Below are 12,542 nucleotides of genomic sequence, written 5' to 3' on the forward strand. Positions count from 1 at the left end.
CATCCCCATTGTCTCAGTGTGTGGGTGCACCCCTCGCGGTCCTGAGGACTACTGAGAACTCAAGAACAATGGCAATGGGTTTTTGATCCTACTGCACGTTCTGGCTTTGGGGGAGCCTAGGCAGTTTGGATGCTCACCTTTCTAAACCTGGATGGAGATGGGCGGTCCTTGGACTTCCCACAGGTCAGGGAACCCTGATTGCTCTTGGAGCTGATGAAGCAGGGGGTCTTGATCGGGGGAGGGGGAGGGAAATGGGAGGTGGTGGCGGGGAGGAGGCAGAAATCCTTAATAAATAAATAAATTAAAAAAAGTTAAAGAAAGGAGACATCGTGCATGATGTGAAATCCACAAAGAAACAATAAAAGTGTTAAAAATGGTAAAAAAAATAGTCTCTATCAGTCAAGAAAACGTGGAGCTGATTTTCATTTAAAAACCCTTTAAATAAGCAAAACTCCAAGTATAATAGTGTCCAACGTGCATTGCATTGTACCTTTATAATTTTATTCACTTATCAAGGAAAAGCAATGTTAAGCACATGTAAGAAAATATCTTCTTTCTAAAGCAATGCCTTATATAAACGGATTCTAATGACAGAATTGTCTTAACTAAGGATTGTAGGAAAATAAAAATTGAAGTTTTACTAAAAAAGCAATTTGCTCAAAACATATCTTCATAACTAGTCAAAGAGATTTCACTTTTATTACATATGTGCTCCTTGTAAAATTTTAATCAGAATTCACAAAACTTCATCATATATCTGGCTCATTATGATTACGAGCAATTTATGCTTTTGATGCCTTTCTGGTTTTTAAAAGAACAATATATATACACACATACATATATATCCATTTTTTCTTATCTTCTTTGATGGAAGATTTTAAACATTTTTTTGTTAAATAGTTTCATAGTGGACAAAGTTTCCTTTTCCTAGTGTCCTGATAATTCCTTCCCCTCACATCCCATCCTCCTGTCCCCCATCCATTTCTCCCCATCACAGTTCAGAAAGGGGAAGGCCTTCAACTGGAGTCAAGAAAGCATAGCACATCAAGTTGAGGCAGTACCAAATTTCTCCCACTTCCTTCACCAAGGCTGGGAGAGGCAACGCAGCATAGGGAAGAAGTTCCCAGAAGCCAGTACAAGAGAAAGGAACAGGTCCTGATCCTTCTGGTAGGAGTCCCACAAACAAACCAAGCAGGCTTTCTAGCCGTTGGTCCAGACAGAGTCCATGAGTTCAGTTCAGCTGTCTCTGTGGGCTCCTCTGTCATGACCTTGATCCCCTTTGGCTCTGATAATCTAATTTTCAATTGATTAAGAAATCATTTTTCTGTAATAGTGGAGAAAACATTCAAAGAATAATATATCTCTGAATTACATTTATTCTTTTATCACAGTAAGTTTGCACCTTCATATAACGTTTATGGTAATATTACAGAAAATATTTTTAAGTGAAAATCCCAGAGTTAGGCCTGATACAAATCTTTTTTCTCTCTGCCTTCCTTCCACAAACATGATGAAACACTTTTTGTGAAGACTACACACACTTTTTTATTTCCAGGATATAGAAAAATAAAGCTGGAACTGAGCTGGATGCTTCCTCCCTGCTGGTTAGCTTTTTCATTATCACCCAAGTTGCTATGCACACTGCTGCGCAAGAAAAGTCATCAATAGTTTTCCTCAGTGGTGAAGCCTGAATATTATAGTCCTGCTCTGCCTGTCAAAGTACGCCCACTGGATCGATGGTGACAACAGATTTAATTCAGATAACAAAAGATTTCTGATTGTATTTGAGGCCACTTCCATGGGAGATTATCCATGTCTGAGAGTGTAAACCTGATCAATGAGAATTGCAGGAGCCATCGTGAGCTTCAGTGGCAAACACGGTCCTAAAGTTTTGCAACACAGCCGTGTCAAACTGACCGCTATGTATTATTTCTAACCTATGCCACTGCTCTTTTCAACTTTGTCAGAAAGCCTCCCCTTCCCAGTTCTCTGAGAAAAATTACTGTTGAGTCCTTATCTCTAAATATGAGCCTGATGTCCAAAGGCTCTGGGAATATTGATAAAGATCGGGAGAAAAAAAAATGTCAGTTCTGGAGGGATGAGGATGAATGTCGTGAATTGTTTGTGTCTGGACATGACGTGACCATTGCTGCATTAATGTTTGCATTATTAGCAACTGTGTTGCCCTGCACCAAATGAACACAAGACCAAGCCTGCCAATTTTCCAGCATAGGTGGCAGAGGAACCCAGAAAGCCCCAACTCAATCTGAAGAACTATTAGCATTTATTGGGTACTAGAAGACAGAGGGCTCATTCTTTTGGTGGTTTACCCAATGCTATGTGATCATGTTGCAGTAAATAACTACATACTCATGCTCATGACAGAAGCCATAATTAAACTCAGTGAGTCATAAACATAAGTCACGAAAATAAGAGGGGCATTTGTTTGGGAGAAAAAGGAACTTATGACTTTGGAAGGGGACAAGAGAAGTTAGTGGGGATGAGTATGTGTGATCATGATGCATCATATGGATGTATAAAATTTTCTTATCAAAATATCTTGTTATTGTTGTTGTTGTTTTGGAAGCACTGAGTTTGATGAATGATGCTCATAAATCTGTGGTAGGCCAACCTACCAGTGGCCATGTGACAAAGGAAAGAGATTCTCCCTCATCCATCAATCATCTAGATCTGCTAGAAGTCACTCACCTAAGGGTGAGCTCAGCCCAACACCCATCTAATGGAGTAAGTCACTAAACAATCCCACACCAATTTGGAGTTATGATTAATAAAAGGGTTATTTATTTAAAGGGCAAAAACTTACAGATCATCATCCTAGACAACAGCTTCCTGCACGACCAGGAAAAGCATCTGATAGCCAGAAACAGAATCCGAAGCAAGAAAGAGCGAGGCCTGCCACCCTCCCCTTTTTGTTTTTAAGCAAAAGATACCACACCCCAGTGGGCTGGTATCTCCAAGGCTATTGGCTAAAGGAGCAAAAGTAGCTCCCACAGCAGCCATCTGTGCTGGGAATTTTAATTGGCTTGATCTTGGGCAGGTAACCACCATGCTTTTACTTCATGAGAATAAATGATCATGCTCTGAGCAGAAGACAACATTCCACAGCTGTCCATTCCACTTCATCCATGGGCTCTTCCGTCTCCATACCTCTCCCTAAGATGTTTCCTGAACCTTGTATGTAATGGAAGGTGAATATTGATGACCTTCCAAGGCTGAGTACTCTCAGCATGATGACCAATTAGGAATTTCTGCATTAGAAACAGCGTCTGTCAAAATAGGGCTTGGGAATTATGATCTTTAGTGAGCATTTCTAAAATAGCTTCCAAAACTGAGAGAAAAACCCAAGATACAAAAGCAGTTCTGTTTATTCTCCCACAGGAGACAGCCAGTGTATAGGATGTGCATACACAGTAAATACCACAGGATTAAAAACAGTTTTGAAACTAGGAGTCATGGCTCACACCTGTGATTAAGGTACTTAGATTGAGACAGGAGGATAGCCACCAGCTGGGCCCAATCATGAGACAATGAGTTCCAGGCCAGTCTGATCTACTGAGACCCTACTGAACAAAACTATGCCACAATCAAAAGTCAAAGCAAATAGAAACCTGCGACAAAGGAATGAGCTGTAAAATATCTTTCTCTTTTATAACCCTGTTATAAGCATGAGGCTTCTATTGCCTGTATGTATTATTGAAAATTATGTTTGAAAATGTCAAAATAAATCTGTCTTTCACTAAATCAGAATACATTTACTAGGAATACTTAATGCAAGGCACTTTATTTCAATATTTAATCAGTATTTATTCATTATTTCTCTGTTTGTGTCTTGATGAATGTGAAAGTAGACATGTGTGCCCCAGTGCACATGTGGAGGTCAAATTAAAAATCACTAATATTGATCACTGCTATCCTCTGTAGTCAATGATTTAAAATACCCTGAGTTTTCAAGTGAAACCTCAAGCTTGTGCATATGTGGTTGTCTGTTAATAGTCTATTTTTAAAAATCCCATTATTAATAAAGAATATTTTCTTTATGAGAGACAATAGTGTATTTTTAAAAAAACAGATGGTATGTTTATATTTATATATGGTTATGTAACTTCATTAGAATGACAATAATTACTTAAATATTCTTATCCAAGTATATTTGACTGCTAAACTATTTAATCAGTTAGATTACTACAGCTTAAAACATAGTATACTGTAACAACATGCTTAATGTTGTGCCTTTTATGTTAGGTGTTAAAAGTAATTAAAAGGAAAGAGTGAAAATTAGAAAGCATCCAAATTCTTTTTTAAAAAAAATGTATGAGCTATGACAAAAACATAAACATTGTAATGGTGCAGTTTGAGCTGTGGTCTGAGACTCCTCAACTAATATGACCTGAATAAATGTGAAATTAAGATTTTTCTCACACCTTGGGCAGTCTCATTTGACATATTATAAATGGGTAGACCAGATGGTGTTTGGGCAAACAATCAGCTTCGACTGCGAACCTGTCCTCTCTAACACACACATACAACACAAGACTGCAAAGCTACAAACTCTGCTTGAATAATGATAGGGAAGGAAACTCAAAAACACTGTGTTTCCATTAGTGAGCTGACTTCATTATTTAATTTAAATCTATAAAAATTATAATGTTTCAAGTAATCTCCAACATTGTATGAAAATACTCACTGCCAAAGCACACACATAACAATCTCAGAGTCTCTGAATGACAGGCATACAAGTTTACTTTGTGTTCATTTTCATATTTCATAATAGATAGCAGTCATATAGCTTTACTACTAATCTATCTACAGCTCCATGAGTTAGTGATTCTGTATATTATAAAAACTCTGCATGATTCTGTTTAGCTGCATGTCAAAGGAGACTGGGTAGACACTGATGCCAGGACATAAGTACAAATCCCGCATCTTTAAATTAATCTCTGTATTCTGATCATCTGATCAGATTTATTTTACTTTTCAGTGGCTTTATATATGCACCTCTAAAATGGTCCCTAAGGTAATGAATGACTCCTCTCTCTACAAGATCAGAGGGTCTTTACAGACATGTATGATGCCAGAAGCACATGTTTAAAAGTCAAGTATCATTGAATTTTCAGAGAGAACTACCCTTATGGGTAGGCAGGAATGAATGAACATTTGAAAAAACATACTTAGTGGGATAAAATTAAATCCTCAAATATAACCCAAAGTAAGAGTTAACAAATATGTGTATGAACACACACACATACACACACACAAATTTCTAAATGAAATAAAGGAAAGTATATCATGGATTAGCCTTTGGCCAATTCATAATAGTATTCAAAATATATTATTATTTCATTCATTTATACTTTTCCTTCAGTGAGTGTTTAGTTGACTTAATCTAAAATTATTTATTGACTAAATAATATAATAATATTCCAGGATTGAAAATAAATGAATAAACTGAAATCTCTGTAATGATGTCCAAGGGTACCTGTTCAACAAACAGTAAGTACCCTGAAACCTTTGACTTTGATTCTGTATCTATACTATACATATTTTTAATTAAAACTAAGGCAGAAGTGTTCAATTTTCTTTATAGTGTTTGATTTAGATATGGTTTATGTAGTTGTTTTGTATTATTGAAATATTTGTATTTTATATATCTTAAAGTATTTATGACCATTGTATCGATATACGGACTATCCCAAATTAATATGTCTCCTTCACTCATAGAATATTAACAGGTGTGAACTAGATAGGATCAGAAGATAGTTTTCTTGACTGAACGTATAAATCACACAATTAATCAATAAACTATACATTTAAATAATTTAATAAACTAAAGTACTGTTTCCTTTTGCTTAGACTCTAAGTAGATTTTCTGGATTAATGATCAATAAAATGATATGTGTTTTCCCACCCCCAATTCTGGAGTATCATGTAATAAATAGTCATGGATCTCTGTACTTAGCTATTCAGGATAAAATTTTTATATGTTTCTTTCTATTCTGTCACTAAAGAGAGCTCAACTTGTTTACTGGCTGAAATCAGGTGCATTGTGGGTAGTTTGACTGCACACTATTGCTTTGCCATTTGTTTTTGTTTGTTTTGTTTCTTTCTTTACTACTTGTTGCATGAATAATAAAACATAGAAACAGATACTGGGGTTCAACCTGAAGATCAGAAACCTAGCCTGAAAAGACAATCCTGCCTCCATGAATCCTCAGAATGAAACTGAGCCAAAACCTGTCTCCTCCTTTCTTATGCTCTGGTCTAGTGCTGGCATTAAAGACATACACCACTACCACCTGGCGTCTATGGCAAACTAGTGTGACTATAGGGATTAAAGGTGTGTAAAACCACTGCCTGGTCTGTATTGTTGACCAGGGTGCTTGTTTTATTCTCTGATCATCAGGCTAGCTTTATTTATTAAAATGCAAATGAAATATCACCATCCCTACCTGAAAGCCAGTGATGTATTCAGGTTTAGTATTGTGATTTGCTTTCATGACGTAATCAGATATCTTTGTTTATGTCCTGCACTATAGTGTTCAGCCCTGCCTGAATATCATGGTCACCACTGCAGGTGCCTTGTCTCAGCGTTGTTGAATCATTTGAACATAGACTGAATCCTCTGAAACTGTGAGTCCGTGAAACCTTTGACCTCTTAACTCATGTCAAATCTTCAAATCCAGCAAAAATTTAACACAGAAAATTGGTGTAAAGAGGTGGAGTTATGACTTATAATATCATGGCCATGTAGTTCAGAGGTCTTTAGAAGGAATTTGGCAAAGCTAGGAGAAAATGGCTCGACACCCCATAGGATGCTATAGGATCCCATAGGATGCTTAGAAACATAGTTTAATGGACAAAGTGACAGTAAGAATTTGGAGACATTAAATATGGTCTTTTAAGATATTCTATAGAAGAATGAACACTCTATTGGGGATTGGACTAGAAGTTATTAGATTACATTGTGGTAAATTCAGTCTGCTGTATGAAACTTCATAGGAAACTGAAATCCGAGAGAAGGACGTCTAAGGAAGCTCATTTTTGGAATGTGGTAAAGGTGGTGTTTGCTATATTTGGGCAGATTTTCGAAATCCAGTGGTTAAAAAGAGAAGGGAAAGTTTAATAATTTGAAATTTGGATTTAAAATGAATTTTGAAGTACAGTACAGTTGAAGGTCCAGAAGTTTCCATCAATTAAAGTGCTAGTACTATTGAAGGCAAACCAGATTCTCAGACCACAGCATTTTCTGCTGCCATGGTGGAAGTATGGTTCTAGGCATAACTCAGCATAAAGACAGCATCACCTTCCAAACTGAAAGAAAAGACCTTATCTATCATCCATATTTCAAGTAAAGTCTCTAAATATTCTAACTTTTTTTTGGCTTCTGTGGTTCTGCTTCTGGCTGTTTTGTACTTAAAAGTTCATCCTGAGAATGGCTAAAAACTTCAGTGGGATTCAGGACACAGTGGGATTTAGGACAACCTATCTAATTGCTGGCTGACTAATGAAGACTTTGTGTAACCTTAAATCCATGTTCCAGTAGTCTTCTCTGGTGGATACCGTGGGCCACTTTGCTCAGGGATAATGGGGAGAGAGCTTGGGAGCTTCTCAGTTGGCCTAAATTCTCCCTTCAGAGGCTGCTGGCATCAGTGTTTAAACTTATTTGAAGGACCGCTTTGAGAAAAGAGCTGTGGGGTATTCTTTCAGCTCAGGGTCTCCATGGGATAGAATTTCTCCTGTTCAACTGCACAGGTAGGCAGAGGACAATGTAGCCTTTTTATTCAATGGGCCCTGACTACTGTAGGATACATGGTAGGCAGTTGTGTAATGTAAGAAATGCTGGTTTTGTAGACATATATGAAGTAGGTGTGTGGTTTTTTTTGTTTGTTTCTTTCTTTCTTTCTTTGATTGGTGATTGCTTAGTTGTTTGATTGATTGGTTGTCTTTGTTTTTTTAAGCACACTTTGTAAGCAGAGCAGAAGGTTAGAGTCTGAAAAAGTCATTGTGACAATCTTGATTGTACTCAAAAGGGACAGACCTGGAGACATTGAAGGTGTATCAGAAGCATTGCTTGTGGAAAGAGAGTTCTCCTCAGTATGAAATTCATTCGCCTCCACTGAACTCTGTACTTGGAATAAAGACGAAGAAACGCTTGTGACAGATCCCATGGAACTCTAGGTTTGTCCTTGACCACCTCTTTCAAATATCAAACCAAAAATATGGCCCTGTTTTCCAGTTCACATGCTATGTATTTCTCTTTTGGCCACAAAATTTCTGATCTCAAAAAAAGGGAAGTTTTAATAAAATAAAGATGTGCTTTAAGCATTTATTTAGGAATGGGGAATAATTGGAAAGTCAATTAATACTTGACAAAATCAGTGCAATAAAAACTAGCTTAAAGCCAGTTCTAATGACCCATACAATATCAAAACAATAAAATACAGAAACATTATCTCAGAATAGCCACAATCACTTGTAATCATTTCTGCTATTGGCATTTACTTCTCTACAGTCATCCTGCTGTTTGCTTCTTAATCCTTAGTAACTATCAAGAATTACTAGGAAAAGCTGTGTCTGGGGGGAAGGGGGAGGACAAGAAGGGAGGGGGAAAAAGCAGTGTCTGCAAAGGTTTCCTGGAACTGCAGTGATGTGGAGAGGTGGGGATACTGCAAGACTGGGGGCTACTTTCGTTATCTTGGGCTAGCTTTCTCTCCCCAAATGACCATTCCTTGCCATCCACCATGTCGGTGATGGTTTTCTGTCACTAACAGAGGAGAATATCTTGAAATCTATTAATTTAGTTGCCCACATTTTCTACTTATTCTAAAGCTAAGAATGTCACTAGATAGAATCTGAGACCCATAGAGGAGATTCCATGTTCTATAAACACCTCTCTGTGATTTCACTAACATATTTATTGTATCCTGATATATGGCTTTCTTTGATAAGTTATTAATGGAAACTTTATCCAGCTCTTCCCATGTTGGAATATGGAATTACCTGGGGTGACTTAAATATGTGTTTCTAAACTATAGTACTCAAATTTGGCTCCAGACTTCTCATATTCCTTTCTGTGTGGGAACCATGTGGTTTGCATTGACATAACCACTTGTTTTTATCTGTGCTCATGGATTTTATCAGCTCACATAGTATGGCTTTCTAGTTTGAGCCATTAAATCATAGCCTTAAGTTGGCAAGTCTTATATTTTGCTTAATGAGAGCTCAATTCTCAGAGTAGCAATTACATTTTACAGCGTATTTCACAGTACTCTAGACAACTAACTGACTTTCTCCCTTAAATACTTTTCTATCCTCTGGTTTTATTTTTAATGAGCATCTGTAAAATACTGCCTTACAGCCCTATATTTTTATGTGTCTTAACCTCTTGTTACTAATAATGATATTTCGGTGATTAACTCGAAACACTATATTACCAACTCAAATAAACACCTTTAGAGTTATATGAAATAAAATACAGTTATTTATACAAACCTGTTCTCTACTTTTTGGGAAAAATATATCAAAAATATTTTTAATAGTCTACAATAGACTTTTTAAAAGTCAGTTTGCAACAATGTGCAAAATTCCATACTGTGGAAAAAGGCAACACAACTTTTATTTCATATTGTTTACTTAAATTTTTATGGAGGTTATCTTAATATAAAGCATATATGCGGTTTATCTTGTTTTCATTCATTGTTTGGATATATTTCCATAATCTTATAAATCAAAGATAATGGAATTCTGCTGCTATTAAAAATATTATTTTCAGTGTTTAGATAGTATCGTGTATATATACATACATACATATATATAACAAAAATATAAATAATTGTGAATTCTTCATATCAACTTAATTTGTCATGTTTTCAAGGACAGTTGTTCTAATTCAGTTATTAAAAATACCTAATATACATAAACAAAGGTTTTGAAAGTGATGTGATTGATCTTTGAGTAAACCTTGCACTGAAGATTTTAATTTGAGTTAGATGTTCTTCCACTCTTTTCTGTTGCTACTCACAACATTTGTGACTCCACTGGACAGCTGTATGGAAACTCTGAACCATGTCATCATGTAGGAGATTTAGAATCTCTGATGGGATGTGTGTTAGTTGTGTATAGAATAAAGATAGAGAATTTGAAGGCTGGCAAAGTATTTGAAATGTTAATAGATTTTGGGACAGTGTACACTCCAGTGATTGCTTTGTTGATTGGGATGTCCTTCTGTACAGATGCTGCTTTTATCAGTTTATGAACAAAGCTGTTATGTTTTTTTTTTTTTTTTTTTTTTTTGCTTTTTCGAGACAGGGTTTCTCTGTGGCTTTGGAGCCTGTCTTGGAACTAGCTCTATATACCAGGCTGGTCTTGAACTCACAGAGATCCACCTGCCTCTGCCTCCCGAGTGCTGGGATTAAAGGCATGCGCCACCATCACCCGGCCTGAATAAAGCTGTTTTGACCAATGGATTAGCAGAATAAATCCAGGTGGGAAATATGACACCATGTAGCGCAAGGAGACCTGTTAGAGGAGGAAGCTGCTTGTTTGTTCCTGGCCTCATGGCTAGCTTAGACCCAAAATAATCACACAAAAACTGTATTAATTAAATCACTGACCCATTAGTTCTAGTTTCTTATCGGCTAAGTTTTACATATTAATTTAACCCATCTCCATTAGTCTGTGTATCACAACATGGCAATGGCTTACCAGCAAAGTTTTGGCATGTCCGGCCCTTGAAGCTCCATGGCATCTCTCTGATGCCATCTCCATTTTTCCAGCATACAATTTAGTTTTCCTCATTTAGCTCTGTTCCCCTTTAGCTCTGCTATAGGTCTAAAGCAGTTCCTTTATTCATTAACCAATAAAAGCAACACATAGACAGAAGGTCCTCCCACACCAGAGACAGAACCAGAACCTTATCCTGTAGGCCACAGCCTCATGGCGATACACAGGTTAATAAAAATAGGTTAATTTAAGATGTAACAGTTAGTTAATAAGAAGCCTGAGCTAATAGACCAAACAGTGTTGTAATTAATATAATTTCTGTGTGATTATTTGGGTCTAGGTGGCCGGAAAATGAACAAGCAGACTTTGTTTACAAATGGTGCCAGTATGGGGCAATTTCATTCACATAAATACTAAGAGATCTGCAGAAGGAATTCTAGACACAAAAGAACAGAGTTAAGCAGAGCTTCTTAGTAGCTGCATTTTTTTTTCAGATAGGAATGGCTCCTTTAAGAGAAGTCTTCCTGAGTCAGTGTTAGTGGCTTCTTTAAGAGACAGCTTCTTGGTTTATGGTGACAGAACGAACTTGGGCTTTTTTGAGATGTCCTGTACTTAAATGCTGTCTGTGAACAATGTGTTACAAATTGCTTAATGACAACATAGAACCCCTGCATCCCTGGAGCTTGGGTGGTGAGCAAGGCTTGCAGAAGTCATGAACATGTATGTATTCACCATGTTGGACTGGGCAGGGCCATGGAGTTGGTCTTAGCCACACACACTTAACAATTTAAAAAGAAAGTACTCCTGTTCAGAAAAATATTCTAGATTCACAATAGAGTCAGACATAAAAGACCTCTAAACAAGACACAGGGTGTTTAAAAAATATGCACAGGCTTATGAAAGAGAGAAAAAGAGTATAGACAGTTATAAAAATAAGTAAATAGTTTTATGAAATAAAGCAAAGCTATTAAGCAGGCAGAGTATAGACAGTCATAGCTTAAAGGAGTAAGCTATTACATGGAGATGGTAATATACACAGAGACTGGATTATATATATATTATTGTGTTTTCTTTGAATTTTTTGACTGCATAGAGACACTTGATTCTGAGCACTGCTAAGTTAAACCAACATAAAGATATCTTGACTTGAAAATTTGAATCTTGATGGGGGAGTGTCATATATCAATCTGTTGATTTCACTGGCTAAGAATAAAGAAACTGCTAGGCCCATTGGATAGGCCCACCCTTAGGTGGGTGGAGTAAACAGAACAGAATGCCGGGAGAAAGAGGAAGTGAGGTCAGACTCCGCAGCTCTGCTCTCCGGAGCAGATGCCTTCGGAGAGACGCCATGCTGCCTGCTCCAGGGAAGACGCACACCATGCCCCAGCTCCGACCCAGGATGGACTTAGGCTAGAATCTTCCCGGTAAGCGCACCTAGGGGCGCTACATAGATTATTAGAAATGGGCCAGAGCAGTGTTTAAAAGAATACAGTGTCCGTGTAATTATTTGGGGCATAAGCTAGCCGAGCCGGGCAAGCGGCTGGGGTTTTGGGGACACAGCCCCGCCGCCGCTCCCTATTACAACAGAATCTAAAGATATGTTGCTTTGGCAAAGAGGTTCTGCATTTGTTTCCACAGAAGATGAGAGACTGTGGATTCCTCCTAGGCTAATGTGGTTTTTGTAGAAGACCCCAAAGTGTTCTCTGTCAATCTGAAAAATACTTAGCCCAACTAAAAGAAGGAAGCAGTATAGAGAAAAAAGTGCCAAATTCCAAAAATTATTCATAGATTTTTTTTTCCAT

Source organism: Microtus pennsylvanicus, chromosome 9 (assembly GCF_037038515.1).
Source record: "Microtus pennsylvanicus isolate mMicPen1 chromosome 9, mMicPen1.hap1, whole genome shotgun sequence".
In the NCBI taxonomy this organism is placed as follows: domain Eukaryota; kingdom Metazoa; phylum Chordata; class Mammalia; order Rodentia; family Cricetidae; genus Microtus; species Microtus pennsylvanicus.